The sequence below is a fragment of the Chrysochloris asiatica genome, unplaced genomic scaffold (assembly GCF_000296735.1).
Source record: "Chrysochloris asiatica unplaced genomic scaffold, ChrAsi1.0 scaffold00083, whole genome shotgun sequence".
Lineage (NCBI taxonomy): Eukaryota > Metazoa > Chordata > Mammalia > Afrosoricida > Chrysochloridae > Chrysochloris > Chrysochloris asiatica.
Genome location: NW_006408601.1, coordinates 5,200,676 through 5,209,955, shown reverse-complemented (window position 1 = coordinate 5,209,955; position 9,280 = coordinate 5,200,676). Strand labels below are relative to the sequence as shown.

General features: G+C 39.8%; 1 pseudogene; it reads left to right on the top strand.

Annotated features, from left to right (window-relative positions):
- The first annotated feature begins 8,190 nt into the window (after positions 1-8,190).
- LOC102817661 lies at positions 8,191-9,042 on the top strand (annotated as a pseudogene).
- The last annotated feature ends 238 nt before the right edge of the window (positions 9,043-9,280 follow it).

Below are 9,280 nucleotides of genomic sequence, written 5' to 3'. Positions count from 1 at the left end.
TATTTTCAGATATAGTGCCAGAAGATGAGCCCCTCAGGTTGAAAGGCACTCAAAATACGACTGGGAAGAGCTGCTTCCTCAAATTACAGTTAGCTGGGATGATGTGAATGGAGTAAAGCCTTCAGGACTTTCATTTGTTGATGGGACACAACTAAAAATGAAGAGAAACAGCTGTAAACATCCATTAATAATCAGAACATGGAATGCATGAAGTATAAATCTAGGAAAACTAGAAATTATCAAAAATGAAATAGAACACAAAAACATCAATATCCTAGGTATTAGTGAGCTGAGATGGACTGCTATTGGCCATTTTCAATCTGAAAATCACATGGTTTACTATGTTGGGAATGACCAATTGAAGAGGAATAGTATCACATTCATATCAAAGAGAACATTTCAAGATCTGTCTTGAAGTACAATAATATGACCATGAACATATTCCACCTGAATTTAGAGATCATATCAAAAACAAATTTGATGCATTATACCCTAAAAACTGGAGACCAGGAAACTTGTGGAATTACATCAAGACCATTACACAGGAAGAAAGCAAAAGGACATTAAGAAGACAAGAAAAAAGGAAAAGACCAAAATGGCCATCTGGAGAGACTCTGAAACTTGTCCTCCAATGTTGAGATGCTAAAGCAAATGGAAAAAATGAGGAGCTACAGAGCTGAATAGAAACTTTCAAAGGGCAGCTTGAGAAAACAGAGTCAAATATTATAACCAAATGTGCAAAAGACCTGGAGTTAGAAACCCAAAAGGGAATAACACACTTAGCATTTCTCAAGAAATTCAAGCCTCGGCTTGCAATATTGAAGGATTCTATGGGCAAAATATTGAATGATGCAGAAAGCATTCAAGAAGATGGAATAAATGCACAGTGCCACTGTACCAAAAAGTAATGGTCGATATTGAATTATTTCAAGAGGTAGCATATGATCAAGAGTCAATGATACTGAAGGAAGAAGTCAAAGGTGCTTTGAAGGCAAAGAATAAGACTCTAGGAATTGGTGGAATACAAATTGAAACATTTCGACAAACTGATGCAGCATTGAAGGCACTCACTCATCTATGCCAAAAAATTTTGCAGACAGTCTGGCCAATTTATTGGAAGAGATCCATATTTGAACCCATTCCACAGAGAGAATACTCACCAGAATGGCATCACACAATGTCATTATTAATGCATGAAAGTAAAAGTTCAGTGAAAAAAAAATTCAAAAACAGCTGCAACAGGGCACTGCCAGAGAACTGCGAGAGGTTCAAGCCAGATTCAGAAGGGGACATGGAATTGGGGCTATCGTTGTTAATGTCAGATGGATCTTTGCTGAAAGCAGAGAATACCAGAAAGAATACCTGTACTTTATTAATTATGCAAAGGCTTTCAATTGTGTGGATCATGACAAGCTAAGGACAAAGTGGCAGAGAATGAATATTCCAAAACACTTAATTGTGCTCATGAGGACCCTATACCTAGACCAAAAGGCAACTGTTAAAACAGAATAAGGAAGCACTGAATTGTTTAACAGTAGGAAAGCTGTGTGCCAGGATTGTAGTCTTTCACCATACTTGTTGATTCTGCATATTGAGTACATAATCTGAGAAGCTGAAAGAAATGAAGAACATAATACCAGAATTTGAGGAAAACTCTTTAACAACCTGTGATATGCAGATGATACAAGGTTGCTTGCTGAAAGCTAACAGGGCTTAAAATACTTACTGATGAAGGTCAAAGAGCACAGCCTTTGGTATGGATTGCACCTCATTGTAAAGAAAACAAAAATCCTTACCCCAGGACAAATAGATAACATCCATATAAATGAAGAAAAGATTGAAGTTGCTAAAGACTTCATTGTGCTCAGATCAACCTTCATCACTCAAGGAAGCAGCAGTCAAGAAATCAAAGGACAGATTGCATTAGGTAATTCTGCTGCACAACACCTCTTAAAAGTATTCAAGAACAAAGACGTTAATTTGAGGACTAAGGAGTGTCTAACCCAAGGGATGATATTTTCAATAACCTCATGCTTCTGAATGCTGGACAGTGAATATGAAAGGCCTTAGAAGAATGGATGCATTTGAATTATGGTGTTGGAAAATAATATTAAAAGTACCATGGACTACCAAAAGAATAAACAAATCTGTGTTGGAAGAAGTACAGCTAGGATTCTCCTTGGAAGCCAGGATGGCCAGACTTTGTCTCTCATACTTCAGACATACTATCAGGAGTGACAAGTTCCTGGAGAAGGAAATCATGCTTGGTAAAGTGGAGGGTCAGAGAAAAAGAGCAAGACCCCCCACAACAAACTGGGTTGGCACAGTAACAACAGCAATGGACTCAAGCACTGCAACAATTGTGAGGTTGGCACAGGATCGTGCAGTGTTTAGTTCTGTTGTGCAGAGGGTCGCTATGAGTCAGTACTGACTCAATGGCACCTAACAACAACAATATATATACTGTTTGGCTGAAAAATGGACCAGGGTAGTTGGGGTCCATTCCTGAACTGAAGGGTGACCAAGGGACATAGTTTCTGCTTCATCTAGTCTCTCTGACCAGTAAACCTGTTCATGTGATGTTTCAAATCTTGAGTTCTTTATAGGTAGTTCCTGAATTATGACATATTTGAGTTATGATGCACCACACATGCAATTGGCTGAGTATTTTGTACTACATACGATGTTTCAGCTTGTAATTTGTTGATGTTCACTGGAGGATATTTATATTTAATGTTTTCAATCCCCAAAGACAAATAAAGATTAAATTTATAAAGATATTGATAATAAAAGGCAAAAATAACAAAACTAAATAAAGCAGCTGATGTACGACAGAGTCATGTGGACAGAATCCCATAAAAAATTGAGGATATGATGTATTAAGATTTATATCGTAGCTGAAATATTTCTTTAAATTATAAACATCACCCCACTTACCCACCATGTACATTTGTCCCCAGAGAGTTATGTAGTGCTTTGTCTGCTGATCCACAAGGACAGGTGACATCAAGTGAGGTTCCCATAAGAACTGAATGATATAATAGGCAACCTGAAGCCGGAGTCAGTGGTGGTTACAGTAGAGTCAAAGAGAGGGAAACCAAGAAGAATGAAGGATGCTCAGTCCGCGGGTGTTTTTAATCTACACTGCCTACCCATTAAAGTCAATACATTTCTTGTTCTTATTGAGACTACCTTCTAAACAATGTCAAGGTTCTCTAGGTGGAACAAACAGTTCAGCATTTGACTGCTAACTAAAAGTTTGAACAAACAAACTAGAGATTGCTCAGATGAGAGCCTGGGGATCTGTTTAGGAGGAACTTTCTACTCTGCCCACATGGAGTTACCATGAGTCAGAATTAACTCAATGGGAACTAGCGGCAGCAACAAACAATGCTGAAATTCATCCTCATCGCTTCATGATTTATTGCCAACATCTTGGTTAAAGGTATCTCTTTAAGTGATTCTTAACTGGCTTCCTACTCACCTTCCTAGCTCCTCCTGATATCTAAAATGAATACATATCCATTTTTGGATCAAAGCGTTTTGTATCTGCCTTTTGTCCTCAAGATATATCCAAACTCTTTTTCATGGCCTTCTGTTATTGTTGTTGTCAAGTGTCTTTGAGTTGGTTCTGACTCACAGAGACCCTGTATAGGGTTTCCCAGGAGCAGCTGCTTGAATTTGAACCATCAACCTTGCAGTTTAAACGTTATGGTTGTGTGCTTATCCTACAGAACCACAGCCCTGCTTTATTTGTGCCCCAATCACCACTGCCACTCTCATTCTCTGTTCCCTCTGGGTTTTCCTTCCTCTCCTTGAAGGCCACCATTTCTTACCCTTGATTCCAAGCCTCCTCATGACCTGTTTCCTCTTTAAAATACTCCTTCACTAATCTCCCTTAATGTAACCTTAGCTTCCACTTGACAGTGATCTGCCTTCCTAGCCTACGTTTAGCTTTTACAAAATGCTAAAAAAGGAGCTCTGGTAGCATAGTGGTTACGAATCGGGCTGCTAACCTCAAGGTCAGTAGTTTGAAACTACCAGCCGTTCCATGGGAGAAAGATGAGGCTTTCTGCTCCTGTAAAGATTTACAGCCTTGGAAACCCTGTACAGGGTCGCTATGAGTCAAAACCGACTCCACGGCTTATAACCACGACGACCAAAGATATAGGAACATCCAAGTAATGTCTGTGCATAGATTTGCCTTGTCTGTAATGGACGTTCTTTCTGAATGTTACCTCCTTCTGGTCCTTATGGGGAAGTAGTTGGTCATTTTCTACTTTCTGACATCTACTTTCCTAAAATTTTTGTAAAGGCTATCTGGATCTTCCAACTAGGCACTTACTTGGGTACCGATACAAATTTAGTGGGCTGGCTGTCAGCTATTACCTTCTCTGTCTAAGTCAATGGGCCATTCTAGTCTGCTAGCTGCTATCTATCTTATGTCTATTAAATTCAGGTATTTCACTCTATCTCTGTTTCTAGTTCAATCTCACACTTCCACACTCCTCACCCTTCAGCAATTTCCCTGAAATTAAAGTATACAGCCAGTGTGCCCTGTCTCAAGTGGAGAACCAAATGTCATTACCAGATGAATTAATTTAAATCAGTATTTGGACATTTAATGATTTTGCTCATTTTATTTGAATCCATTAGAGAAGTCTGATAGGCTTATTAGGGTCCCTGTGATTAACATCTTCGAATCAGCAAAAGGTGCCAATTAAAAAATATTGGTTTATATCCAAGCCCACCAAACATTTGCATAATTTAGCAATTATTTTGAATATATATTAAAAAGTGGTTTTCAGTTTTTAATTAGAAGGTAGTCAACATATTTTAAAGTATTTTTCCTCAGCATACTTAGAGTTGAAAGTAAGACATATTTGGGGCTAGCTCTGGTAGCATAGTAGTTACGAATCAGGCTGCTAACCTCAAGGTCAGCAGTTTGAAACTACCAGCTGTTCTGTGGGAGAAAGATGAGGCTTTCTGCTCCCGTAAAGGTGTACAGCCTTAGAAACCCTGTGCAGGGTCACTGTGACTCAGAATCGACTCCAAGGTATTTAACAACAACAACTGATTCATAAACTGGCTTCACATCATGTTTCTGCCCAAGGCACATGTGGCCCTTGATCATTCTGTGTGCCCTCTCATTAGAAAAAAATTTACAACTAATCAGATGCTCTAGAACCTTCCCTGGGAGACTCTGTATAGTGACACCACAGTTGATAAAGTTGTATTCTCACAACTCAGTAACTTCTATAAAGCCTTACCCAGCGCAGAAATCCTACAAGCTTTCTGGTATATATTCTAGGAGGCCCAGGCTTAGCTGTGGTTCTGCTACCTTCCGGCAGAATCCGAGTTTGGGGAAACTGATGTAACCTATCCATTTCACCCTTTTCTGGCTTCACTTACTCAGGGTCTATGATGTAATCATATCTCTTAGTACAAGCACATAACTATAAGTGAAAAATACTACATAACAATGTTGCTGTTGTTAGGTTCCATTGAGTCAGTACTGACTCATAGCAACCCTATGTACAACAGAACGAAACACTGCCCAGTCCTGAGTCACCCTCACAATCGTTGCTACATTTGAGCCCATTGCTGATGCCACTGTGCCAATCACCTTGTTGGAGGTCTTCCTCTTTTTCTCCAACTTTCCACTTTACCAAGCATGATCTCCTTCTCCGGGGACTGGTCCCTCCTGATAATAAGTCTGAAGTATGAGAGACAAAGTCTGGTCATCCTGGCTTCCAAAGAGCATTCTGGCTGTACTTTTCCCAATACAGACTGGATTGTTCTTTTGTCAGTCCTTGCTACTTTTAATATTATTCTCCAACAATGATGCATATAATTCAAATGTGTCAATTCTTCTATGGTCTTCCTTATTCACTGTCTAGCATTCAGATGCGTATGAAGTTACTGAAAATACCATGGCTTGGGTCAGGCACACCTTAGTTCTCAAACTAACATCTTTGCTCCTCAACACTTTAAAGAGGTCTTATGCAGCATATTTGCCTAATGTAATACATCATTCGATTTCTTGACTACTGCTTCCATGAGTGTTGATGGTTGATCTGAACAAAATTAAGTCTTTGACAACTTCAATCCTTTCTCTATTGATATGGATGTTGTTTATTGGTCCAGTGGTAAGGACTTTTGTTTTCTTTACATTGAGGAGCAACCAATACCTAACGCTGTGGTCTTTGATCTTCACCAGTAAGTATTTTAACTCCTCTTGGCTTTCAACAAGCAGGATTATATCATCTTCATCTCGCATGTTATTAATGAGTCTTTCTCCATTCCTGATGCCATATTTTTCTTCATATAATCCATCTTCTCAGATTATGGGCTCAGCATACAGATGGATTAAGTAGGCTAAAAAAGAATACAACCCTGGTGCACACTTTTCCAAATTTTAAACTATTCAGTGTTCCCTTATATATTCGAACAACTGCCTCTTGGTCTATGTACAGATTCCTCATGCGCACAATTGAGCATTGTGGAATACTCATTCTCCACCATGTTGTTCACAGCTTGTCATGATCCACACAGTCAAAAACTTGTTCATAGTCAATAAAGCACAGGTAAACATATTTTTTGGTATTCTCTGCTTTCAGCCAAGATCCATGTGACATCAGCAATGATATTCCTCTTTCCATTTCCTCTTCTGAAACTGGCTTGAGCTTCTGAAAGTTCTTGGTCAAAGAGAAAGACCAGAGAAGCCTGAAATAGGGCAGTCACAGAACTTCCTTAGTATAAGAAAACCTTCTACTGTGTGATATCACCAACTTACCCTAGTACCACATCCCAGCTCCCTCACTAGCTACCCACCCTAGCCTATCTCTTGTAAATGCTGTTGTTCAGTGCCATTGAGTCAGTTACGAATTATAGAGACCCTGTATAGTGTTTCTGAGGAGAGACTGGTAAGGTTGAACCACTGACTATATGGTTAGCAGTCCAGTGCTTACCCTACTGTGCCACACAAGGACTCCCTAATTTATTTTCCTAACTTTGTTGCTACTATTAGGTACCATTGTTTCAGTTCTAATTCATAGCAACTCATATAGGGTTTCTGAAGAGAACTGGTGGGTTTGAATTGCCACCTTTGTAGTTAGCAGTCCAGTGTTCACATATCAGGCAGTGCTTACTTGCCTTGATCTTAAAGATCACTTTTAGTAAGGGAAAAGAATAGATCACTCTCTATTTGCACCCAGCCATAGTCTGGGCTCTGGTACCCAAAGAAAAGCAAGATACCACTTCATCCCTTCCAAATCTTTATCATATTTGTGTTTTTGTTGTTAAGCACTGTCAAGTCAGTTCTGACTCATAGCAACCCTGTATAAGGTTTCCAAGGAGTGGCTGGTGCATCCGAACCACCAACTTTGTGGTGAGCAATGGAGTGCTTACCCTATAGCACCATACCAGGATGCCATTGTATTATACTAGAACTGTGTGTTATTTTCCATGTTTATCATTAGCATATGGTCACCTCAAAGTTTTACCTTAATATCCTCCATCCTCCATACTTTATATAGGTCCTGGCTATGATCATTGACTGACTTGCATTCAAGTCACACTTTTGTTAATGCTTTGATTTGGGGAAGTTACTTATTCTGTCTAGTTTAGATTACATTTTGCCCTTCCTAATAAAGTCATTCTTAAATACCTTTCAATAAGAGACCAGGGAGATTTATACTTTTCTCTGATAGAGTCACCGATAAAGGAACTGCACTCCCATGACAAAAGACTGGAGACCTAGACAAAATTATGCAACAGTGGCTTTAGCCATTAGATAACAAATAATGTGAAGCTGTGATCCCTGAGAAAGGGGATACCAAGATGAAGTTATAATTGCACCAGCTGAGTGCCTGGAGGCAGTTTCTTTGCTATGGTGACAGCAGGAAATTTCAAAGCAAGGTATAATAGTTTCTATAAATTGAGGAGGCAAAGATCTGGGCTTAGGGTGACAAAAGTAGCTGGAATTTGCAAGGCAAAAAAAGAACATCAGAAAGTGTTCTCAAGGTAGGACAGGGTTGCTGCAGGCAGAATGGAGTCTCCTTCACTTCCCCTTTAGCTTCAGCAGCTGCAAGCCGACTTTGAGCTGGTTGAGAGGCCTCATCTGGGAGTGCAGCAGCACAGTGGCCTCCTTCAGGAGATCATCAGATCACCCTCTCCAGCTGCCTAAACATGGCGACCTATGGGCAGAGCTGCATGCGGCCAATGTGCATTCCTCCATCTTATGCTGACCTTGGCAAAACTGCAAGAGATATCTTCAACAAAGGATTTGGTTTTGGGTTGGTGAAACTGGATGTGAAAACAAAGTCATGTAGTGGAGTGGAACTCACCACATCTGGTTCGTCTAATATAGACACTGGTAAAGTTACTGGAACCTTGGAGACCAACTATAAGTGGTGTGAGTACAGTCTGACTTTCACAGAAAAATGGAACGCTGATGACACTCTGGGAACAGAAATAGCGATTGAAGACAAGATTTGTCAAGGATTAAAAATGACATTTGATACTACCTTCTCACCAAACATGGGAGAGAAAAGTGGTAAAACCAAGTGTTCTTATAAGAAAGAGGATGTGCATGAACCTTGGTTGTGATGTTGACTTTGATTTTGCTGGACCTGCAATCCATGGTTAGCTACCCTTGCTTATGAGGGCTGGCTTTCTGGTTACCAGATGACATTTGACAGTGCCAAATCAAAACTGACACGGAATAACTTTGCAATGGGATACTGGGGACTTCCAATTACACACTAATGTCAATGATGAAACAGAATTCGGAGGATCAATTTATCAGAAAGTATGTGAAGATCTTGATGCCTCAGTAAACCTTGCTTGGACATCAGGTACCAACTTAGTCATTTTGACATTGCTGCTAAATATCACTTGGATCCCACCACTTCCATTTCTGCAAAAGTCAACAACTCTAGTTTAATTGGAGTGCGTTACACTCAGACTCTGAGGCCTGATGTGAAGCTTATACAGTCTGCTCTGTTACACAAGAACATTAATGCTAAAGGCCACAAACTTCTTCCAAAATGGATCTATTGGTTATTTTGGCAACCCATGGCACTTTCAATAGTCTCCACCAACACCACGACTCAAAAGCATCAATTATTCTATGGTTTTCCTTATTCACTGTCTAGTTTTTGCATGCTTATGAGGTTACCGAAAATACTATGGCTTGGGTCAGGTGCAACTTAGTCCTCAAGCTGACATCTTTGCTCTTCAACGCTTTAACAAGGTCTTGTGCAGAAGATTTGCCTAA